This window comes from Passer domesticus, chromosome 3 (assembly GCF_036417665.1).
Source record: "Passer domesticus isolate bPasDom1 chromosome 3, bPasDom1.hap1, whole genome shotgun sequence".
In the NCBI taxonomy this organism is placed as follows: Eukaryota; Metazoa; Chordata; class Aves; order Passeriformes; family Passeridae; genus Passer; species Passer domesticus.
Window position 1 is genome coordinate 80997816 of NC_087476.1, and position 25911 is coordinate 81023726.

Here is a 25911-nt window from a genome sequence, read left to right on the forward strand (position 1 = left end):
GCCACTCCGGGCCGCAAGGCCCTGGACATGAATCGTGGCCTTTCCCCAGAGAAACCAAAGTGACCAGCCCAGCTTTCCGATGTCAGTTTGCAGGAGGCACATGGCACTCTCAAACCAGACACAATTACCTGTGGGGACACCTTGCATCTGGGAGGCATCCTGGTGCTTTCGGAATTTCAGCAAGCAGCCGGTCCCTGCGGTCCAACTGGTCCAGGATATAAACCATGGACTTTCCCCTGAGAAACAAAAGTCACCAGGCCAGGTTCCTGATGTCAGTTTGCAGGAGGCACTTGGCACTGTCAAACCAGCCACAGTTGCCTGTGGGAGCACATTGCATCTGGGCAGTATCCTGATCCGTTCGGAATTTCAGCAGGCAGCCGGACACCCAGGGACACCTGGCCCTGGACACGAACGATGGCCTTTCCCCAGAGAACCAAAAGTCACCTGGCAAGGTTGCTGATGTCAGTTGGCAGGAGGCACTTGGCACTGTCAAACCAGCCACAGTTGCCTGTGGTGGTACTTTCGCTCTGGGAGGAATCGTGATCCGTTTGGAATTTCAGCAGGCAGCCGGCCACTCCGGGCCACCAGGCTCTGGACAGGTACAATGGCCTTTCACCAGACAAAGAAAAATCACCAGGCCAGGTTCCTGATATCAGTTTGCAGGAGGCACATGGCACTGTCAAATCAGACGTAGTTGCCTGTGGGGGCACCTTTCATGTGGGAGGCATCCTGATCCATGAGGAATTTCAGCAGGCAGCCGGCCACTCCGGACTACGGGCCCTGGAGAGGAACGATGGCCTTTCCCCAGAGAAATAAAAGTCACCAGGCCAGGTTCCTGATGTCAGTTTGCAGGAGGCACTTGGCACTGTCAAACCAGCCACAGTTGCCTGTGGTGGTACTATCGGTCTGGGAGGTATCCTGATCCGTTCGGAATTTCAGCAGGGGGCCGGCCACTACGGACCACAGGCCCTGGACACGTACAATGGCCTTTCCCCAGACAAAGAAAAATCACCAGGCCAGGTTCCTGATGTCAGTTTGCAGGAGGCACTTGGCACTGTCAAACCAGCCACTGTTGCCTGTGGCGGCACCTTGAACCTGGGAGGTATCCTGATCCATGCGGAATTTCAGCAGTCAGCTGGCCACTCCGAGCCACCGGGCCCTGGACATGAACCATGGCCTTTCCCCTGAGAAAGAAAATCACCAGGCCAGGTTTCTGATGTCAGTTTGCAGGAAACACTTGGCACTGTCAAACCAGCCACAGTTGCCTGTGGGGGCACCTTGCATCTTGGCGGCATCCTGGTCCGTCCAGAATTTTAGCAGGCAGACGGCCACTCCAGGACACCAGGCTCAGGATACCAACCATGGCCTTTCCCCAGAGAAACAAAAGTCACCAGGCCAGGTTCTTGATGTCAGTTGGCAGGAGGCACTTGGCACTGTCAAACCAGCCACAGTTTCCCGTGGGGCACCTTGCATCTGGGAGGTATCCTGATCCGTGCGGAATTTCAGCAGGCAGCCGGCCACTATGGGCCACAGTTTGTAGGATATGAACGATGGCCTTTCCCCAGAAAAACAAAAGTCACCAGGCCAGGTTCCTGATGTCAGTTTGCAGGAGGCACTTGGCACTGTCAAACCAGCCACAGGTGCCTGTGGGGGCACCTTGCATCTCCGCGGCATCCTGATCCATGCAGAATTCCAGCAAGCAGCCGGCCACTCTGGGCCACTAGGCCTTGGACACGTACAATGGCCTTTCCCCAGAGAAATAAATGTCACCAGGCCAGGTTCCTGATGTCAGTTTGCAGGAGGCACTTGGCACTGTCAAACCTGCCACAGTTGCCTGTGGCGGCACATTGCATCTGGGAGCTATCCTGATCCGTGCGGAAATTCAGCAGGCAGCCGGCCACTCCGGGCCACTGGGCTCTGAACAAGAATGATGGCCTTTCCCCAGAGAAACAAAAGTCACAAGGCCAGGTTCCTGATGTCAGTTTGCAGGAGGCACTTGGCACTGTCAAACCAGCCACAGTTGCCTGTGGTGGCACCTTACATCTGGGAGGTATCCTGATCCGTGTGGAATTTCAGCAGGCAGCAGGCAAGTACGGGCCACCGGGCCCTGGACATGAATCATGGCCTTTCCCCGGAGAAAGAAAATCACCAGGCCAGGTTTCTGATGTCAGTTTGCAGGAAGCACTTGGCACTGTCAAACCAGCCACAGGTGCCTGTGGGGCACCTTGCATCTCGGCGGCATCCTGATCCATGCGGAATTTCAGCAGGCAGCCGGACACTCCGGGCCACCAGGCCGTGGACATGAACCATGGCCTTTCCCCAGAGAAACAAAAGTCACCAGGCCAGGTTCCTGATGTCAGTTTGCAGGAGGCACTTGGCACTGTCAAACCAGCCACAGTTGCCTCTGGGGGCTCCTTTCATCTGGGAGTTATCCTCATCCGTGCGGAATTTCAACAGGCGGCTGGCCACTCCAGGCCACCGGGCACTGGACACGAACGATGACCTTTCCCCTGAGAAACAAAAGTCACCAGGCCAGGTTCCTGATGTCAGTTTGCAGGAGGCACTTGGCACTGTCAAACCAGCCACAGTTGCCTGTGGTGGTACTTTCCATCTGGGAGGTATCTTCAACCTTGCGGAATTTCAGCAGGCAGCCAGCCACTATTGGCCACCCGTCCATGGATAGGAGCGAAAGCCTTTCCCCTGAGAAACAAAAGACACCAGGCCAGGCTCCTGATGTCAGTTTGCAGGAGGCACTTGGCACTGTCAAACCAGCCACAGTTGCCTGTGGTGGTACATTCCATCTGGGAGGTATCCTGATCCGTGCGGAATTTGAGCAGGCACCCGTCCACTCCGGGCCAACGGGCACTGGAGAAGAATGATGGCTTTTCCCCAGAGAAACAAAAGTCACCAGGCCAGGTTCCTGATGTCAGTTTGCAGGAGGCACTTGGCACTGTCAAACCAGCCACAGTTGCCTGTGGGGCCACTTTCCATCAGGGAGGTATCCTGATCCGTGCGGAATTTGAGCAGGCACCCGTCCACTCCGGGCCAACTGGCTCCGGACAAGAACGATGGCCTTTCCCCAGAGAAACAAAACTTACCAGGCCAGGTTCCTGATGTCAGTTTGCTGGAGGCACTTGGCACTGTCAAACCAGCCACAGTTGCCTATGGTTTTAGTTTCGGTCTGGGAGGTATCCTGATCCGTGCGGAATTTCAGCAGGCAGCGGGCCACTCCGGGCCGCAAGGCCCTGGACATGAATCGTGGCCTTTCCCCAGAGAAACCAAAGTGACCAGCCCAGCTTTCCGATGTCAGTTTGCAGGAGGCACATGGCACTCTCAAACCAGACACAATTACCTGTGGGGACACCTTGCATCTGGGAGGCATCCTGGTGCTTTCGGAATTTCAGCAAGCAGCCGGTCCCTGCGGTCCAACTGGTCCAGGATATAAACCATGGACTTTCCCCAGACAAAGAAAAATCACCAGGCCAGGTTCCTGATGTCAGTTTGCAGGAGGCACTTGGCACTGTCAAACCAGCCACAGTTGCCTGTGGGAGCACATTGCATCTGGGCAGTATCCTGATCCGTTCGGAATTTCAGAAGGCAGCCGGCCACTCCTGGCCTCCGGGTACGGGACACGAACGATGGCACTTCCCATGAGAAACAAAAGTCACCAGGCCAGGTTCCTGATGTCAGTTGGCAGGAGGCGCTTGGCACTGTCAAACCAGCCACAGTTGCCTGTGGCGGCACCTTGAACCTGGGAGGTATCCTGATCCGTGCGGAATTTCAGCAGTCAGCTGGCCACTCCGAGCCACCGGGCTCTGAACAAGAATAATAGCCTTTCCCCAGAGAAACAAAACTCACCAGGCCAGGTTCCTGATGTCAATTTGCAGGACGCACTTGGCACTGTCAAACCAGCCAAAGTTGCCTGTGGGGGCACCTTGCATCTGGGAGGTATCCGGATCCGTGTGGAATTTCAGCAGGCAGCAGGCAACTGCGAGCCACCGGGCCCTGGACATGAACCATGGCCTTTCCCCTGAGAAAGAAAATCACCAGGCCAGGTTTCTGATGTCAGTTTGCAGGAAGCACTTGGCACTGTCAAACCAGCCACAGTTGCCTCTGGGGGCACCTTGCATCTTGGCGGCATCCTGGTCCGTCCAGAATTTTAGCAGGCAGACGGCCACTCCAGGACAGGAGGCTCATCATACCAACCATGGCCTTTCCCCAGAGAAACAAAAGTCACCAGGCCAGGTTCTTGATGTCAGTTGGCAGGAGGCACTTGGCACTGTCAAACCAGCCACAGTTTCCCGTGGGGCACCTTGCATCTGGGAGGTATCCTGATCCGTGCGGAATTTCAGCAGGCAGCCGGCCACTCTGGGCCACAGTTTGTAGGATATGAACGATGGCCTTTCCCCAGAGAAACAAAAGTCACCAGGCCAGGTTCCTGATGTCAGTTTGCAGGAGGCACTTGGCACTGTCAAACCAGCCACAGTTGCCTGTGGTGGTACTTTCCATCTGGGAGGTATCCTGATCCGTGCGGAATTTGAGAAGGCACCCGTCCACTCCGGGCCAACGGGCACTGGAGAAGAATGATGGCTTTTCCCCAGAGAAACAAAAGTCACCAGGCCAGGTTCCTGATGTCAGTTTGCAGGAGGCACTTGGCACTGTCAAACCAGCCACAGTTGCCTGAGGTGGTACTATCGGTCTGGGAGGTATCCTGATCCGTTCGGAATTTCAGCAGGGGGCCAGCCACTACGGGCCACAGGCCCTGGACACGTACAATGGCCTTTCCCCAGACAAAGAAAAATCACCAGGCCAGGTTCCTGATGTCAGTTTGCAGGAGGCACTTGGCACTGTCAAACCAGCCACAGTTGCCTGGGCGGGCACCTTCCATCTGGGAGGTATCCTGATCTGTGCGGAATTTTAGCAGGTATCCGCCCACTCGAGCCACCGGGCCCTGGAGAGGAACGATGGCCTTTCCCCAGAGAAACAAAAGTCACCAGGCCAGGTTCCTGATGTCAGTTTGCAGGAGGCACTTGGCACTGTCAAACCAGCCACAGGTGCCTGTGGGGGCACCTTGCATCTGGGAGATATCCTGATCCGTGCGGAATTTCAGCAGGCAGTCGGCCACTCCAGGCCAGGGGGCACTGGACATCATCTGTGGCCTTTCCCCAGGGAAACAAAAGTCACCAGGCCAGGTTCCAGATGTCAGTTTGCAGGAGGCACATGGCACTGTCAAACCAGCCACAGTTGCCGGTGGGGGCAACTTGCATCAGGGAGGTATCCGGATCCGTGTGGAATTTCAGCAGGCAGCAGGCAACTGCGAGCCACCGGGCCCTGGACATGAACCATGGCCTTTCCCCTGGGAAAGAAAATCACCAGGCCAGGTTTCTGATGTCAGTTTGCAGGAAGCACTTGGCACTGTCAAACCAGCCACAGTTGCCTCTGGGGGCACCTTGCATCTTGGCGGCATCCTGGTCCGTCCAGAATTTTAGCAGGCAGACGGCCACTCCAGGACACGAGGCTCAGGATACCAACCATGGCCTTTCCCCAGAGAAACAAAAGTCACCAGGCCAGGTTCTTGATGTCAGTTGGCAGGAGGCACTTGGCACTGTCAAACCAGCCACAGTTTCCCGTGGGGCACCTTGCATCTGGGAGGTATCCTGATCCGTGCGGAATTTCAGCAGGCAGCCGGCCACTCTGGGCCACAGTTTGTAGGATATGAACGATGGCCTTTCCCCAGAGAAACAAAAGTCACCAGGCCAGGTTCCTGATGTCAGTTTGCAGGAGGCACTTGGCACTGTCAAACCAGCCACAGGTGCCTGTGGGGGCACCTTGCATCTCGGCGGCATCCTGATCCATGCAGAATTCCAGCAAGCAGCCGGCCACTCTGGGCCACTAGGCCTTGGACACGTACAATGGCCTTTCCCCAGAGAAATAAATGTCACCAGGCCAGGTTCCTGATGTCAGTTTGCAGGAGGCACTTGGCACTGTCAAACCAGCCACAGTTGCCTGTGGGGCCACTTTCCATCAGGGAGGTATCCTGATCCGTGCGGAATTTGAGCAGGCACCCGTCCACTCCGGGCCAACGGGCTCCGGACAAGAACGATGGCCTTTCCCCAGAGAAACAAAACTTACCAGGCCAGGTTCCTGATGTCAGTTTGCTGGAGGCACTTGGCACTGTCAAACCAGCCACAGTTGCCTATGGTTTTAGTTTCGGTCTGGGAGGTATCCTGATCCGTGCGGAATTTCAGCAGGCAGCGGGCCACTCCGGGCCGCAAGGCCCTGGACATGAATCGTGGCCTTTCCCCAGAGAAACCAAAGTGACCAGCCCAGCTTTCCGATGTGAGTTTGCAGGAGGCACATGGCACTCTCAAACCAGACACAATTACCTGTGGGGACACCTTGCATCTGGGAGGCATCCTGGTGCTTTCGGAATTTCAGCAAGCAGCCGGTCCCTGCGGTCCAACTGGTCCAGGATATAAACCATGGACTTTCCCCAGACAAAGAAAAATCACCAGGCCAGGTTCCTGATGTCAGTTTGCAGGAGGCACTTGGCACTGTCAAACCAGCCACAGTTGCCTGTGGGAGCACATTGCATCTGGGCAGTATCCTGATCCGTTCGGAATTTCAGCAGGCAGCCGGCCACTCCTGGCCTCCGGGTACGGGACACGAACGATGGCACTTCCCATGAGAAACAAAAGTCACCAGGCCAGGTTCCTGATGTCAGTTGGCAGGAGGCGCTTGGCACTGTCAAACCAGCCACAGTTGCCTGTGGCGGCACCTTGAACCTGGGAGGTATCCTGATCCGTGCGGAATTTCAGCAGTCAGCTGGCCACTCCGAGCCACCGGGCTCTGAACAAGAATAATAGCCTTTCCCCAGAGAAACAAAACTCACCAGGCCAGGTTCCTGATGTCAATTTGCAGGACGCACTTGGCACTGTCAAACCAGCCAAAGTTGCCTGTGGGGGCACCTTGCATCTGGGAGGTATCCGGATCCGTGTGGAATTTCAGCAGGCAGCAGGCAACTGCGAGCCACCGGGCCCTGGACATGAACCATGGCCTTTCCCCTGGGAAAGAAAATCACCAGGCCAGGTTTCTGATGTCAGTTTGCAGGAAGCACTTGGCACTGTCAAACCAGCCACAGTTGCCTGTGGGGGCACCTTGCATCTTGGCGGCATCCTGGTCCGTCCAGAATTTTAGCAGGCAGACGGCCACTCCAGGACAGGAGGCTCATCATACCAACCATGGCCTTTCCCCAGAGAAACAAAACTCACCAGGCCAGGTTCTTGATGTCAGTTGGCAGGAGGCACTTGGCACTGTCAAACCAGCCACAGTTTCCCGTGGGGCACCTTGCATCTGGGAGGTATCCTGATCCGTGCGGAATTTCAGCAGGCAGCCGGCCACTCTGGGCCACAGTTTGTAGGATATGAACGATGGCCTTTCCCCAGAGAAACAAAAGTCACCAGGCCAGGTTCCTGATGTCAGTTTGCAGGAGGCACTTGGCACTGTCAAACCAGCCACAGTTGCCTGTGGTGGTACTTTCCATCTGGGAGGTATCCTGATCCGTGCGGAATTTGAGAAGGCACCCGTCCACTCCGGGCCAACGGGCACTGGAGAAGAATGATGGCTTTTCCCCAGAGAAACAAAAGTCACCAGGCCAGGTTCCTGATGTCAGTTTGCAGGAGGCACTTGGCACTGTCAAACCAGCCACAGTTGCCTGAGGTGGTACTATCGGTCTGGGAGGTATCCTGATCCGTTCGGAATTTCAGCAGGGGGCCAGCCACTACGGGCCACAGGCCCTGGACACGTACAATGGCCTTTCCCCAGACAAAGAAAAATCACCAGGCCAGGTTCCTGATGTCAGTTTGCAGGAGGCACTTGGCACTGTCAAACCAGCCACAGTTGCCTGGGTGGGCACCTTCCATCTGGGAGGTATCCTGATCTGTGCGGAATTTTAGCAGGTATCCGCCCACTCGAGCCACCGGGCCCTGGAGAGGAACGATGGCCTTTCCCCAGAGAAACAAAAGTCACCAGGCCAGGTTCCTGATGTCAGTTTGCAGGAGGCACTTGGCACTGTCAAACCAGCCACAGGTGCCTGTGGGGGCACCTTGCATCTGGGAGATATCCTGATCCGTGCGGAATTTCAGCAGGCAGTCGGCCACTCCAGGCAAGGGGGCACTGGACATCATCTGTGGCCTTTCCCCAGGGAAACAAAAGTCACCAGGCCAGGTTCCAGATGTCAGTTTGCAGGAGGCACATGGCACTGTCAAACCAGCCACAGTTGCCGGTGGGGGCAACTTGCATCAGGGAGGTATCCGGATCCGTGTGGAATTTCAGCAGGCAGCAGGCAACTGCGAGCCACCGGGCCCTGGACATGAACCATGGCCTTTCCCCTGGGAAAGAAAATCACCAGGCCAGGTTTCTGATGTCAGTTTGCAGGAAGCACTTGGCACTGTCAAACCAGCCACAGTTGCCTCTGGGGGCACCTTGCATCTTGGCGGCATCCTGATCCGTGCGGAAATTCAGCAGGCAGCCGGCCACTCCGGGCCACTGGGCTCTGAACAAGAATGATGGCCTTTCCCCAGAGAAACAAAAGTCACAAGGCCAGGTTCCTGATGTCAGTTTGCAGGAGGCACTTGGCACTGTCAAACCAGCCACAGTTGCCTGTGGTGGCACCTTACATCTGGGAGGTATCCTGATCCGTGTGGAATTTCAGCAGGCAGCAGGCAAGTACGGGCCACCGGGCCCTGGACATGAATCATGGCCTTTCCCCGGAGAAAGAAAATCACCAGGCCAGGTTTCTGATGTCAGTTTGCAGGAAGCACTTGGCACTGTCAAACCAGCCACAGGTGCCTGTGGGGCACCTTGCATCTCGGCGGCATCCTGATCCATGCGGAATTTCAGCAGGCAGCCGGACACTCCGGGCTGGCAGGCCGTGGACATGAACCATGGCCTTTCCCCAGAGAAACAAAAGTCACCAGGCCAGGTTCCTGATGTCAGTTTGCAGGAGGCACTTGGCACTGTCAAACCAGCCACAGTTGCCTCTGGGGGCTCCTTTCATCTGGGAGTTATCCTCATCCGTGCGGAATTTCAACAGGCGGCTGGCCACTCCAGGCCACCGGGCACTGGACACGAACGATGACCTTTCCCCTGAGAAACAAAAGTCACCAGGCCAGGTTCCTGATGTCAGTTTGCAGGAGGCACTTGGCACTGTCAAACCAGCCACAGTTGCCTGTGGTGGTACTTTCCATCTGGGAGGTATCTTCAACCTTGCGGAATTTCAGCAGGCAGCCAGCCACTATTGGCCACCCGTCCATGGATAGGAGCGAAAGCCTTTCCCCTGAGAAACAAAAGACACCAGGCCAGGCTCCAGATGTCAGTTTGCAGGAGGCACTTGGCACTGTCAAACCAGCCACAGTTGCCTGTGGTGGTACTATCGGTCTGGGAGGTATCCTGATCCGTTCGGAATTTCAGCAGGGGGCCGGCCACTACGGGCCACAGGCCCTGGACACGTACAATGGCCTTTCCCCAGACAAAGAAAAATCACCAGGCCAGGTTCCTGATGTCAGTTTGCAGGAGGCACTTGGCACTGTCAAACCAGCCACAGGTGCCTGTGGGGGCACCTTGCATCTGGGAGCTATCCTGATCTGTGCGGTATTTCAGCAGGCAGCCGGCCACTCCTGGCCTCCGAGTACGGGACACGAACGATGGCACTTCCCATGAGAAACAAAAGTCACCAGGCCAGGTTCCTGATGTCAGTTGGCAGGAGGCGCTTGGCACTGTCAAACCAGCCACAGTTGCCTGTGGCGGCACCTTGAACCTGGGAGGTATCCTGATCCATGCGGAATTTCAGCAGTCAGCTGGCCACTCCGAGCCACCGGGCCCTGGACATGAACCATGGCCTTTCCCCTGAGAAAGAAAATCACCAGGCCAGGTTTCTGATGTCAGTTTGCAGGAAACACTTGGCACTGTCAAACCAGCCACAGTTGCCTGTGGGGGCACATTGCATGTTGGCGGCATCCTGGTCCGTCCAGAATTTTAGCAGGCAGACGGCCACTCCAGGACACCAGGCTCAGGATACCAACCATGGCCTTTCCCCAGAGAAACAAAAGTCACCAGGCCAGGTTCTTGATGTCAGTTGGCAGGAGGCACTTGGCACTGTCAAACCAGCCACAGTTTCCCGTGGGGCACCTTGCATCTGGGAGGTATCCTGATCCGTGCGGAATTTCAACAGGCAGCCGGCCACTCTGGGCCACAGTTTGTAGGATATGAACGATGGCCTTTCCCCAGAGAAACAAAAGTCACCGGGCCAGGTTCCTGATGTCAGTTTGCAGGAGGCACTTGGCACTGTCAAACCAGCCACAGTTGCCTGTGGTGGCACCTTACATCTGGGAGGTATCCTGATCCGTGTGGAATTTCAGCAGGCAGCAGGCCAGTACGGGCCACCAAGCCCTGGACATGAACCATGGCCTTTCCCCGGAGAAAGAAAATCACCAGGCCAGGTTTCTGATGTCAGTTTGCAGGAAGCACTTGGCACTGTCAAACCAGCCACAGGTGCCTGTGGGGCACCTTGCATCTCGGCGGCATCCTGATCCATGCGGAATTTCAGCAGGCAGCCGGACACTCCGGGCTGGCAGGCCGTGGACATGAACCATGGCCTTTCCCCAGAGAAACAAAAGTCACCAGGCCAGGTTCCTGATGTCAGTTTGCAGGAGGCACTTGGCACTGTCAAACCAGCCACAGTTGCCTCTGGGGGCTCCTTTCATCTGGGAGTTATCCTCATCCGTGCGGAATTTCAACAGGCGGCTGGCCACTCCAGGCCACCGGGCACTGGACACGAACGATGACCTTTCCCCTGAGAAACAAAAGTCACCAGGCCAGGTTCCTGATGTCAGTTTGCAGGAGGCACTTGGCACTGTCAAACCAGCCACAGTTGCCTGTGGTGGTACTTTCCATCTGGGAGGTATCTTCAACCTTGCGGAATTTCAGCAGGCAGCCAGCCACTATTGGCCACCCGTCCATGGATAGGAGCGAAAGCCTTTCCCCTGAGAAACAAAAGACACCAGGCCAGGCTCCAGATGTCAGTTTGCAGGAGGCACTTGGCACTGTCAAACCAGCCACAGTTGCCTGTGGTGGTACTATCGGTCTGGGAGGTATCCTGATCCGTTCGGAATTTCAGCAGGGGGCCGGCCACTACGGGCCACAGGCCCTGGACACGTACAATGGCCTTTCCCCAGACAAAGAAAAATCACCAGGCCAGGTTCCTGATGTCAGTTTGCAGGAGGCACTTGGCACTGTCAAACCAGCCACAGGTGCCTGTGGGGGCACCTTGCATCTGGGAGCTATCCTGATCTGTGCGGTATTTCAGCAGGCAGCCGGCCACTCCTGGCCTCCGAGTACGGGACACGAACGATGGCACTTCCCATGAGAAACAAAAGTCACCAGGCCAGGTTCCTGATGTCAGTTGGCAGGAGGCGCTTGGCACTGTCAAACCAGCCACAGTTGCCTGTGGCGGCACCTTGAACCTGGGAGGTATCCTGATCCTTCCGGAATTTCAGCAGTCAGCTGGCCACTCCGAGCCACCGGGCCCTGGACATGAACCATGGCCTTTCCCCTGAGAAAGAAAATCACCAGGCCAGGTTTCTGATGTCAGTTTGCAGGAAACACTTGGCACTGTCAAACCAGCCACAGTTGCCTGTGGGGGCACATTGCATGTTGGCGGCATCCTGGTCCGTCCAGAATTTTAGCAGGCAGACGGCCACTCCAGGACACCAGGCTCAGGATACCAACCATGGCCTTTCCCCAGAGAAACAAAAGTCACCAGGCCAGGTTCTTGATGTCCGTTGGCAGGAGGCACTTGGCACTGTCAAACCAGCCACAGTTTCCCGTGGGGCACCTTGCATCTGGGAGGTATCCTGATCCGTGCGGAATTTCAGCAGGCAGCCGGCCACTCTGGGCCACAGTTTGTAGGATATGAACGATGGCCTTTCCCCAGAGAAACAAAAGTCACAAGGCCAGGTTCCTGATGTCAGTTTGCAGGAGGCACTTGGCACTGTCAAACCAGCCACAGTTGCCTGTGGTGGCACCTTACATCTGGGAGGTATCCTGATCCGTGTGGAATTTCAGCAGGCAGCAGGCCAGTACGGGCCACCAAGCCCTGGACATGAACCATGGCCTTTCCCCGGAGAAAGAAAATCACCAGGCCAGGTTTCTGATGTCAGTTTGCAGGAAGCACTTGGCACTGTCAAACCAGCCACAGGTGCCTGTGGGGCACCTTGCATCTCGGCGGCATCCTGATCCATGCAGAATTTCAGCAGACAGTCGTCCACTCCAGGCCAGAAGGCACTGGACATCATGTATGGCCTTTCCCCAGAGAAACAAAAGTCACCAGGCCAGGTTCCTGATGTCAGTTTGCAGGAGGCACATGGCACTGTCAAACCAGCCACAGTTGCCGGTGGGGGCAACTTGCATCAGGGAGGTATCTGGATCCGTGTGGAATTTCAGCAGGCAGCAGGCAACTGTGAGCCACCGGGCCCTGGACATGAACCATGGCCTTTCCCCTGGGAAAGAAAATCACCAGGCCAGGTTTCTGATGTCAGTTTGCAGGAAGCACTTGGCACTGTCAAACCAGCCACAGTTGCCTCTGGGGGCACCTTGCATCTTGGCGGCATCCTGATCCGTGCGGAAATTCAGCAGGCAGCCGGCCACTCCGGGCCACTGGGCTCTGAACAAGAATGATGGCCTTTCCCCAGAGAAACAAAAGTCACAAGGCCAGGTTCCTGATGTCAGTTTGCAGGAGGCACTTGGCACTGTCAAACCAGCCACAGTTGCCTGTGGTGGCACCTTACATCTGGGAGGTATCCTGATCCGTGTGGAATTTCAGCAGGCAGCAGGCAAGTACGGGCCACCGGGCCCTGGACATGAATCATGGCCTTTCCCCGGAGAAAGAAAATCACCAGGCCAGGTTTCTGATGTCAGTTTGCAGGAAGCACTTGGCACTGTCAAACCAGCCACAGGTGCCTGTGGGGCACCTTGCATCTCGGCGGCATCCTGATCCATGCGGAATTTCAGCAGGCAGCCGGACACTCCGGGCTGGCAGGCCGTGGACATGAACCATGGCCTTTCCCCAGAGAAACAAAAGTCACCAGGCCAGGTTCCTGATGTCAGTTTGCAGGAGGCACTTGGCACTGTCAAACCAGCCACAGTTGCCTCTGGGGGCTCCTTTCATCTGGGAGTTATCCTCATCCGTGCGGAATTTCAACAGGCGGCTGGCCACTCCAGGCCACCGGGCACTGGACACGAACGATGACCTTTCCCCTGAGAAACAAAAGTCACCAGGCCAGGTTCCTGATGTCAGTTTGCAGGAGGCACTTGGCACTGTCAAACCAGCCACAGTTGCCTGTGGTGGTACTTTCCATCTGGGAGGTATCTTCAACCGCGCGGAATTTCAGCAGGCAGCCAGCCACTATTGGCCACCCGTCCATGGATAGGAGCGAAAGCCTTTCCCCTGAGAAACAAAAGACACCAGGCCAGGCTCCGGATGTCAGTTTGCAGGAGGCACTTGGCACTGTCAAACCAGCCACAGTTGCCTGAGGTGGTACATTCCATCTGGGAGGTATCCTGATCCGTGCGGAATTTGAGCAGGCACCCGTCCACTCCGGGCCAACGGGCACTGGAGAAGAATGATGGCTTTTCCCCAGAGAAACAAAAGTCACCAGGCCAGGTTCCTGATGTCAGTTTGCAGGAGGCACTTGGCACTGTCAAACCAGCCACAGTTGCCTGTGGGGCCACTTTCCATCAGGGAGGTATCCTGATCCGTGCGGAATTTGAGCAGGCACCCGTCCACTCCGGGCCAACTGGCTCCGGACAAGAACGATGGCCTTTCCCCAGAGAAACAAAACTTACCAGGCCAGGTTCCTGATGTCAGTTTTCTGGAGGCACTTGGCACTGTCAAACCAGCCACAGTTGCCTATGGTTTTAGTTTCGGTCTGGGAGGTATCCTGATCCGTGCGGAATTTCAGCAGGCAGCGGGCCACTCCGGGCCGCAAGGCCCTGGACATGAATCGTGGCCTTTCCCCAGAGAAACCAAAGTGACCAGCCCAGCTTTCCGATGTCAGTTTGCAGGAGGCACATGGCACTCTCAAACCAGACACAATTACCTGTGGGGACACCTTGCATCTGGGAGGCATCCTGGTGCTTTCGGAATTTCAGCAAGCAGCCGGTCCCTGCGGTCCAACTGGTCCAGGATATAAACCATGGACTTTCCCCTGAGAAACAAAAGTCACCAGGCCAGGTTCCTGATGTCAGTTTGCAGGAGGCACTTGGCACTGTCAAACCAGCCACAGTTGCCTGTGGGAGCACATTGCATCTGGGCAGTATCCTGATCCGTTCGGAATTTCAGCAGGCAGCCGGCCACTCCTGGCCTCCGGGTACGGGACACGAACGATGGCACTTCCCATGAGAAACAAAAGTCACCAGGCCAGGTTCCTGATGTCAGTTTGCAGGAGGCACTTGGCACTGTCAAACCAGCCACAGGTGCCTGTGGGGGCACCTTGCATCTCCGCGGCATCCTGATCCATGCAGAATTCCAGCAAGCAGCCGGCCACTCTGGGCCACTAGGCCTTGGACACGTACAATGGCCTTTCCCCAGAGAAATAAATGTCACCAGGCCAGGTTCCTGATGTCAGTTTGCAGGAGGCACTTGGCACTGTCAAACCTGCCGCAGTTGCCTGTGGCGGCACCTTGAATCTGGGAGCTATCCTGATCCGTGCGGAAATTCAGCAGGCAGCCGGCCACTCTGGGCCACTGGGCTCTGAACAAGAATGATGGCCTTTCCCCAGAGAAACAAAACTCACAAGGCCAGGTTCCTGATGTCAGTTTGCAGGAGGCACTTGGCACTGTCAAACCAGCCACATTTGCCTGTGGTGGCACCTTACATCTGGGAGGTATCCTGATCCGTGTGGAATTTCAGAAGGCAGCAGGCAAGTACGGGCCACCGGGCCCTGGACATGAACCATGGCCTTTCCCCGGAGAAAGAAAATCACCAGGCCAGGTTTCTGATGTCAGTTTGCAGGAAGCACTTGGCACTGTCAAACCAGCCACAGGTGCCTGTGGGGCACCTTGCATCTCGGCGGCATTCTGATCCATGCAGAATTTCAGCAGGCAGCCGGCCACTCCGGGCTGGCGGGCTCCGGACAAGAACGATGGCCTTTCCCCAGAGAAACAAAACTTACCAGGCCAGGTTCCTGATGTCAGTTTGCTGGAGGCACTTGGCACTGTCAAACCAGCCACAGTTGCCTGTGGGGACACCTTGCATCTGGGAGGCATCCTGGTGCTTTCGGAATTTCAGCAAGCAGCCGGTCCCTGCGGTCCAACTGGTCCAGGATATAAACCATGGACTTTCCCCTGAGAAACAAAAGTCACCAGGCCAGGTTCCTGATGTCAGTTTGCAGGAGGCACTTGGCACTGTCAAACCAGCCACAGTTGCCTGTGGGAGCACATTGCATCTGGGCAGTATCCTGATCCGTTCGGAATTTCAGCAGGCAGCCGGACACCCAGGGACACCTGGCCCTGGACACGAACGATGGCCTTTCCCCAGAGAACCAAAAGTCACCTGGCAAGGTTGCTGATGTCAGTTGGCAGGAGGCACTTGGCACTGTCAAACCAGCCACAGTTGCCTGTGGTGGTACTTTCGCTCTGGGAGGAATCGTGATCCGTTTGGAATTTCAGCAGGCAGCCGGCCACTCCGGGCCACCAGGCTCTGGACAGGTACAATGGCCTTTCACCAGACAAAGAAAAATCACCAGGCCAGGTTCCTGATATCAGTTTGCAGGAGGCACATGGCACTGTCAAATCAGACGTAGTTGCCTGTGGGGGCACCTTTCATGTGGGAGGCATCCTGATCCATGAGGAATTTCAGCAGGCAGCCGGCCACTCCGGACTACGGGCCCTGGAGAGGAACGATGGCCTTTCCCCAGAGAAATAAAAGTCACCAGGCCAGGTTCCTGATGTCAGTTTGCAGGAGGCACTTGGCACTGTCAAACCAGCCACAGTTGCCTGTGGTGGTACTATCGGTCTGGGAGGTATCCTGATCCGTTCGGAATTTCAGCAGGGGGCCGGCCACTACGGACCACAGGCCCTGGACACGTACAATGGCCTTTCCCCAGACAAAGAAAAATCACCAGGCCAGGTTCCTGATGTCAGTTTGCAGGAGGCACTTGGCACTGTCAAACCAGCCACAGGTGCCTGTGGGGGCACCTTGCATCTGGGAGCTATCCTGATCTGTGCGGTATTTCAGCAGGCAGCCGGCCACTCCTGGCCTCCGAGTACGGGACACGAACGATGGCACTTCCCATGAGAAACAAAAGTCACCAGGCCAGGTTCCTGATGTCAGTTGGCAGGAGGCGCTTGGCACTGTCAAACCAGCCACAGTTGCCTGTGGCGGCACCTTGAACCTGGGAGGTATCCTGATCCATGCGGAATTTCAGCAGTCAGCTGGCCACTCCGAGCCACCGGGCCCTGGACATGAACCATGGCCTTTCCCCTGAGAAAGAAAATCACCAGGCCAGGTTTCTGATGTCAGTTTGCAGGAAACACTTGGCACTGTCAAACCAGCCACAGTTGCCTCTGGGGGCACCTTGCATCTTGGCGGCATCCTGGTCCGTCCAGAATTTTAGCAGGCAGACGGCCACTCCAGGACACCAGGCTCAGGATACCAACCATGGCCTTTCCCCAGAGAAACAAAAGTCACCAGGCCAGGTTCTTGATGTCAGTTGGCAGGAGGCACTTGGCACTGTTAAACCAGCCACAGTTTCCCGTGGGGCACCTTGCATCTGGGAGGTATCCTGATCCGTGCGGAATTTCAGCAGGCAGCCGGCCACTCTGGGCCACAGTTTGTAGGATATGAACGATGGCCTTTCCCCAGAGAAACAAAACTCACAAGGCCAGGTTCCTGATGTCAGTTTGCAGGAGGCACTTGGCACTGTCAAACCAGCCACAGGTGCCTGTGGTGGCACCTTACATCTGGGAGGTATCCTGATCCGTGTGGAATTTCAGCAGGCAGCAGGCAAGTACGGGCCACCGGGCCCTGGACATGAACCATGGCCTTTCCCCGGAGAAAGAAAATCACCAGGGCAGGTTTCTGATGTCAGTTTGCAGGAAGCACTTGGCACTGTCAAACCAGCCACAGGTGCCTGTGGGGCACCTTGCATCTCGGCGGCATCCTGATCCATGCAGAATTTCAGCAGGCAGCCGGACACTCCGGGCCACCAGGCCGTGGACATGAACCATGGCCTTTCCCCAGAGAAACAAAAGTCACCAGGCCAGGTTCCTGATGTCAGTTTGCAGGAGGCACTTGGCACTGTCAAACCAGCCACAGTTGCCTCTGGGGGCTCCTTTCATCTGGGAGTTATCCTCATCCGTGCGGAATTTCAACAGGCGGCTGGCCACTCCAGGCCACCGGGCACTGGACACGAACGATGACCTTTCCCCTGAGAAACAAAAGTCACCAGGCCAGGTTCCTGATGTCAGTTTGCAGGAGGCACTTGGCACTGTCAAACCAGCCACAGTTGCCTGTGGTGGTACTTTCCATCTGGGAGGTATCCTCAACCTTGCGGAATTTCAGCAGGCAGCCAGCCACTATTGGCCACCCGTCCATGGATAGGAACGAAAGCCTTTCCCCTGAGAAACAAAAGACACCAGGCCAGGCTCCGGATGTCAGTTTGCAGGAGGCACTTGGCACTGTCAAACCAGCCACAGTTGCCTGTGGGGCCACTTTCCATCAGGGAGGCATCCTGATCCGTGCGGAATTTGAGCAGGCACCCGTCCACTCCGGGCCAACGGGCTCCGGACAAGAACGATGGCCTTTCCCCAGAGAAACAAAACTTACCAGGCCAGGTTCCTGATGTCAGTTTGCTGGAGGCACTTGGCACTGTCAAACCAGCCACAGTTGCCTATGGTTTTAGTTTCGGTCTGGGAGGTATCCTGATCCGTGCGGAATTTCAGCAGGCAGCGGGCCACTCCGGGCCGCAAGGCCCTGGACATGAATCGTGGCCTTTCCCCAGAGAAACCAAAGTGACCAGCCCAGCTTTCCGATGTCAGTTTGCAGGAGGCACATAGCACTCTCAAACCAGACACAATTACCTGTGGGGACACCTTGCATCTGGGAGGCATCCTGGTGCTTTCGGAATTTCAGCAAGCAGCCGGTCCCTGCGGTCCAACTGGTCCAGGATATAAACCATGGACTTTCCCCTGAGAAACAAAAGTCACCAGGCCAGGTTCCTGATGTCAGTTTGCAGGAGGCACTTGGCACTGTCAAACCAGCCACAGTTGCCTGTGGGAGCACATTGCATCTGGGCAGTATCCTGATCCGTTCGGAATTTCAGCAGGCAGCCGGAAACCCAGGGACACCCGGCCCTGGACACGAACGATGGCCTTTCCCCAGAGAACCAAAAGTCACCTGGCAAGGTTGCTGATGTCAGTTGGCAGGAGGCACTTGGCACTGTCAAACCAGCCACAGTTGCCTGTGGGGGCACATTGCATCTGGGCAGTATCCTGATCCGTTCGGAATTTCAGCAGGCAGCCGGCCACTCCTGGCCTCCGGGTACGGGACACGAACGATGGCACTTCCCATGAGAAACAAAAGTCACCAGGCCAGGTTCCTGATGTCAGTTGGCAGGAGGCGCTTGGCACTGTCAAACCAGCCACAGTTGCCTGTGGCGGCACCTTGAACCTGGGAGGTATCCTGATCCATGCGGAATTTCAGCAGTCAGCTGGCCACTCCCAGCCACCGGGCTCTGAACAAGAATAATAGCCTTTCCCCAGAGAAACAAAAGTCACCAGGCCAGGTTCCTGATGCCAATTTGCAGGAGGCACTTGGCACTGTCAAACCAGCCAAAGTTGCCTGTGGGGGCACCTTGCATCTGGGAGGTATCCGGATCCGTGTGGAATTTCAGCAGGCAGCAGGCAACTGCGAGCCACCGGGCCCTGGACATGAACCATGGCCTTTCCCCTGGGAAAGAAAATCACCAGGCCAGGTTTCTGATGTCAGTTTGCAGGAAGCACTTGGCACTGTCAAACCAGCCACAGTTGCCTCTGGGGGCACCTTGCATCTTGGCGGCATCCTGGTCCGTCCAGAATTTTAGCAGGCAGACGGCCACTCCAGGACACCAGGCTCAGGATACCAACCATGGCCTTCCCCCAGAGAAACAAAAGTCACCAGGCCAGGTTCTTGATGTCAGTTGGCAGGAGGCACTTGGCACTGTCAAACCAGCCACAGTTTCCCGTGGGGTACCTTGCATCTGGGAGGTATCCTGATCCGTGCGGAATTTCAGCAGGCAGCCGGCCACTCTGGGCCACAGTTTGTAGGATATGAACGATGGCCTTTCCCCAGAGAAACAAAAGTCACCAGGCCAGGTTCCTGATGTCAGTTTGCAGGAGGCACTTGGCACTGTCAAACCAGCCACAGGTGCCTGTGGGGGCACCTTGCATCTCGGCGGCATCCTGATCCATGCAGAATTCCAGCAAGCAGCCGGCCACTCTGGGCCACTAGGCCTTGGACACGTACAATGGCCTTTCCCCAGAGAAACAAAAGTCACAAGGCCAGGTTCCTGATGTCAGTTTGCAGGAGGCACTTGGCACTGTCAAACCTGCCGCAGTTGCCTGTGGCGGCACCTTGAATCTGGGAGCTATCCTGATCCGTGCGGAAATTCAGCAGGCAGCCGGCCACTCCGGGCCACTGGGCTCTGAACAAGAACGATGGCCTTTCCCCAGAGAAACAAAACTCACAAGGCCAGGTTCCTGATGTCAGTTTGCAGGAGGCACTTGGCACTGTCAAACCAGCCACATTTGCCTGTGGTGGCACCTTACATATGGGAGGTATCCTGATCCGTGTGGAATTTCAGAAGGCAGCAGGCAAGTACGGGCCAGCGGGCCCTGGACATGAACCATGGCCTTTCCCCGGAGAAAGAAAATCACCAGGCCAGGTTTCTGATGTCAGTTTGCAGGAAGCACTTGGCACTGTCAAACCAGCCACAGGTGCCTGTGGGGCACCTTGCATCTCGGCGGCATCCTGATCCATGCAGAATTTCAGCAGGCAGCCGGCCACTCCGGGCTGGCGGGCTCCGGACAAGAACGATGGCCTTTCCCCAGAGAAACAAAACTTACCAGGCCAGGTTCCTGATGTCAGTTTGCTGGAGGCACTTGGCACTGTCAAACCAGCCACAGTTGCCTATGGTTTTAGTTTCGGTCTGGGAGGTATCCTGATCCGTGCGGAATTTCAGCAGGCAGCGGGCCACTCCGGGCCGCAAGGCCCTGGACATGAATCGTGGCCTTTCCCCAGAGAAACCAAAGTGACCAGCCCAGCTTTCCGATGTCAGTTTGCAGGAGGCACATGGCACTCTCAAACCAGACACAATTACCTGTGGGGACACCTTGCATCTGGGAGGCATCCTGGTGCTTTCGGAATTTCAGCAAGCAGCCGGTCCCTGCGGTCCAACTGGTCCAGGATATAAACCATGGACTTTCCCCTGAGAAACAAAAGTCACCAGGCCAGGTTCCTGATGTCAGTTTGCAGGAGGCACATGGCACTGTCAAACCAGCCACAGTTGCCTGTGGGGGCGCCTTGCATCTGGGAGGTAGCCTTAGCCCTGTGGAATTTCAGCAGACAGCCAGCCACTCCAGGCCGGCGGCCCCGGACAAGAACGATGGCCTTTCCCCAGAGAAACAAAACTTACCAGGCCAGGTTCCTGATGTCAGTTTGCAGGAGGCACTTGGCACTGTCAAACCAGCCACAGTTGCCTATGGGGGCACTTTTCATGTGGGAGGCATTCTGATCCATGCGGAATTTCAGGAGGCAGCCGGACACTCCGGGCCACCAGGCCGTGGGCAAGAACCATGGCCTTTCCCCAGAGAAACAAAAGTTACCAGGCCAGGTTCCTGATGTCAGTTTGCAGGAGGCACTTGGCACTGTCAAACCAGCCACAGTTGCCTGTGGGGCCACCTTGCATCTAGGAGGTATCCTCAACCGTGTGGAATTTCAGCAGACAGCCGGCGACTCCGGGCCGGCGGAACCCGGACAAGAACGATGGCCTTTCCCCAGAGAAACAAAACTTACCAGGCCAGGTTCCTGATGTCTGTTTGGAGGAGGCACCTGGCACTGTCAAACCAGCCACAGTTGCCTATGGGGGCACTTTTCATCCTGGAGGCATTCTGATCCATGAGGAATTTCAGCAGGCAGCCGGACACTCCGGGCCACCAGGCCGTGGACAAGAACCATGGCCTTTCCCCAGAGAAACAAAAGTCACCAGGCCAGGTTCCTGATGTCAGTTTGCAGGAGGCACTTGGCACTGTCAAACCAGCCACAGTTGTCTGTGGGTCCACCTTGCATCTGGGAGGTATCCTCAACCGTGTGGAATTTCAGAAGGCAGCCGGCCACTCCGGGCCGGCGGGCCCCGGAAAAGAATGATGGCCTTTCCCCAGAGAAACAACAGTCACCAGGCCAGGTTCCTGATGTCAGTTTGCAGGAGGCACTTGGCACTCTCAAGCCAGCCACAGTTGCCTGTGGCGGCACCTTGAATCTGGGAGGTATCCTGATCCGTGCGGAATTTCAGCAGGCAGCCGGCCACTACGGGCCACTGGGCTCTGAACAAGAATGATGGCCTTTCCCCAGAGAAACAAAACTCACAAGGCCAGGTTCCTGATGTCAGTTTGCAGGAGGCACTTGGCACTGTCAAACCAGCCACAGTTGCCTGTGGTGGCACCTTACATCTGGGAGGTATCCTGATCCGTGTGGAATTTCAGCAGGCAGCAGGCAAGTAGGGGCCACCGGGCCCTGGACATGAGCCATGGCCTTTCCCCTGAGAAAGAAAATCACCAGGCCAGGTTTCTGATGTCAGTTTGCAGGAAGCACTTGGCACTGTCAAACCAGCCACAGTTGCCTGTGGTGGTACTTTCCATCTGGGAGGTATCTTCAACCGTGCGGAATTTCAGCAGACAGCCAGCCAGTATTGGCCAGCCGTCCATGGATAGGAACGAAAGCCTTTCCCCTGAGAAACAAAAGACACCAGGCCAGGCTCCTGATGTCAGTTTGCAGGAGGCACTTGGCACTGTCAAACCAGCCACAGTTGCCTGTGGTGGTACTTTCCATCTGGGAGGTATCCTGATCCGTGCGGAATTTGAGCAGGCACCCGTCCACTCCGGGCCAACGGGCACTGGAGAAGAATGATGGCTTTTCCCCAGAGAAACAAAAGTCACCAGGCCAGGTTCCTGATGTCAGTTTGCAGGAGGCACTTGGCACTGTCAAACCAGCCACAGTTGCCTGTGGGGCCACTTTCCATCTGGGAGGTATCCTGATCCGTGCGGAATTTCAGCAGGCAGCCGGCCACTCAGGACACCCGGCCCTGTACATTAACCACGGCCTTTCCCCAGAGAAACAAAAGTCACCCGGCCAGGTTCCTGATGTCAGTTTGCAGGAGGCACTTGGCACTGTCAAACCAGCCACAGTTGCCTGAGGTGGTACTATCGGTCTGGGAGGTATCCTGATCCGTTCGGAATTTCAGAAGGGGGCCAGCCACTACGGGCCACAGGCCCTGGACACGTACAATGGCCTTTCCCCAGGCAAAGAAAAATCACCAGGCCAGGTTCCTGATGTCAGTTTGCAGGAGGCACTTGGCACTGTCAAACCAGCCACAGTTGCCTGGGCGGGCACCTTCCATCTGGGAGGTATCCTGATCTGTGCGGAATTTTAGCAGGTATCCGCCCACTCGAGCCACCGGGCCCTGGAGAGGAACGATGGCCTTTCCCCAGAGAAACAAAAGTCACCAGGCCAGGTTCCTGATGTCAGTTTGCAGGAGGCACTTGGCACTGTCAAACCAGCCACAGGTGCCTGTGGGGGCACCTTGCATCTGGGAGATATCCTGATCCGTGCGGAATTTCAGCAGGCAGTCGGCCACTCCAGGCCAGGGGGCACTGGACATCATCTATGGCCTTTCCCCAGGGAAACAAAAGTCACCAGGCCAGGTTCCAGATGTCAGTTTGCAGGAGGCACATGGCACTGTCAAACCAGCCACAGTTGCCGGTGGGGGCAACTTGCATCAGGGAGGTATCCGGATCCGTGTGGAATTTCAGCAGGCAGCAGGCAACTGCGAGCCACCGGGCCCTGGACATGAACCATGGCCTTTCCCCTGGGAAAGAAAATCACCAGGCCAGGTTTCTGATGTCAGTTCGGAGGAAGCACTTGGCACTGTCAAACCAGCCACAGTTGCCTCTGGGGGCACCTTGCATCTTGGCGGCATCCTGGTCCGTCCAGAATTTTAGCAGGCAGACGGCCACTCCAGGACACCAGGCTCAGGATACCAACCATGGCCTTTCCCCAGAGAAACAAAAGTCACCAGGCCAGGTTCTTGATGTCAGTTTGCAGGAGGCACTTGGCACTGTCAAACCAGCCACAGTTTCCCGTGGGGCACCTTGCATCTGGGAGGTATCCTGATCCGTGCGGAATTTCAGCAGGCAGCCGGCCACTCTGGGCCACAGTTTGTAGGATATGAACGATGGCCTTTCCCCAGAGAAACAAAAGTCACCAGGCCAGGTTCCTGATGTCAGTTTGCAGGAGGCACTTGGCACTGTCAAACCAGCCACAGGTGCCTGTGGGGGCACCTTGCATCTCCGCGGCATCCTGATCCATGCAGAATTCCAGCAAGCAGCCGGCCACTCGGGGCCACTAGGCCTTGGACACGTACAATGGCCTTTCCCCAGAGAAATAAATGTCACCAGGCCAGGTTCCTGATGTCAGTTTGCAGGAGGCACTTGGCACTGTCAAACCTGCCGCAGTTGCCTGTGGCGGCACCTTGAATCTGGGAGCTATCCTGATCCGTGCGGAAATTCAGCAGGCAGCCGGCCACTCTGGGCCACTGGGCTCTGAACAAGAATGATGGCCTTTCCCCAGAGAAACAAAACTCACAAGGCCAGGTTCCTGATGTCAGTTGGCAGGAGGCACTTGGCACTGTCAAACCAGCCACATTTGCCTGTGGTGGCACCTTACATCTGGGAGGTATCCTGATCCGTGTGGAATTTCAGAAGGCAGCAGGCAAGTACGGGCCACCGGGCCCTGGACATGAACCATGGCCTTTCCCCGGAGAAAGAAAATCACCAGGCCAGGTTTCTGATGTCAGTTTGCAGGAAGCACTTGGCACTGTCAAACCAGCCACAGGTGCCTGTGGGGCACCTTGCATCTCGGCGGCATCCTGATCCATGCAGAATTTCAGCAGGCAGCCGGCCACTCCGGGCTGGCGGGCTCCGGACAAGAACGATGGCCTTTCCCCAGAGAAACAAAACTTACCAGGCCAGGTTCCTGATGTCAGTTTGCTGGAGGCACTTGGCACTGTCAAACCAGCCACAGTTGCCTATGGTTTTAGTTTCGGTCTGGGAGGTATCCTGATCCGTGCGGAATTTCAGCAGGCAGCGGGCCACTCCGGGCCGCAAGGCCCTGGACATGAATCGTGGCCTTTCCCCAGAGAAACCAAAGTGACCAGCCCAGCTTTCCGATGTCAGTTTGCAGGAGGCACATGGCACTCTCAAACCAGACACAATTACCTGTGGGGACACCTTGCATCTGGGAGGCATCCTGGTGCTTTCGGAATTTCAGCAAGCAGCCGGTCCCTGCGGTCCAACTGGTCCAGGATATAAACCATGGACTTTCCCCTGAGAAACAAAAGTCACCAGGCCAGGTTCCTGATGTCAGTTTGCAGGAGGCACTTGGCACTGTCAAACCAGCCACAGTTGCCTGTGGGAGCACATTGCATCTGGGCAGTATCCTGATCCGTTCGGAATTTCAGCAGGCAGCCGGACACCCAGGGACACCTGGCCCTGGACACGAACGATGGCCTTTCCCCAGAGAACCAAATGTCACCTGGCAAGGTTGCTGATGTCAGTTGGCAGGAGGCACTTGGCACTGTCAAACCAGCCACAGTTGCCTGTGGTGGTACTTTCCATCTGGGAGGAATCGTGATCCGTTTGGAATTTCAGTAGGCAGCCGGCCATTCCGGGCCACCAGGCTCTGGACAGGTACAATGGCCTTTCACCAGACAAAGAAAAATCACCAGGCCAGGTTCCTGATATCAGTTTGCAGGAGGCACATGGCACTGTCAAATCAGACGTAGTTGCCTGTGGGGGCACCTTTCATGTGGGAGGCATCCTGATCCATGAGGAATTTCAGCAGGCAGTCGGCCACTCCGGACTACGGGCCCTGGAGAGGAACGATGGCCTTTCCCCAGAGAAATAAAAGTCACCAGGCCAGGTTCCTGATGTCAGTTTGCAGGAGGCACTTGGCACTGTCAAACCAGCCACAGTTGCCTGTGGTGGTACTATCGGTCTGGGAGGTATCCTGATCCGTGCGGAATTTCAGCAGGGGGCCGGCCACTACGGGCCACAGGCCCTGGACACGTACAATGGCCTTTCCCCAGACAAAGAAAAATCACCAGGCCAGGTTCCTGATGTCAGTTTGCAGGAGGCACTTGGCACTGTCAAACCAGCCACAGGTGCCTGTGGGGGCACCTTGCATCTGGGAGCTATCCTGATCTGTGCGGTATTTCAGCAAGCAGCCGGCCACTCCTGGCCTCCGAGTACGGGACACGAACGATGGCACTTCCCATGAGAAACAAAAGTCACCAGGCCAGGTTCCTGATGTCAGTTGGCAGGAGGCGCTTGGCACTGTCAAACCAGCCACAGTTGCCTGTGGCGGCACCTTGAACCTGGGAGGTATCTTGATCCATGCGGAATTTCAGCAGTCAGCTGGCCACTCCGAGCCACCGGGCCCTGGACATGAACCATGGCCTTTCCCCTGAGAAAGAAAATCACCAGGCCAGGTTTCTGATGTCAGTTTGCAGGAAACACTTGGCAATGTCAAACCAGCCACAGTTG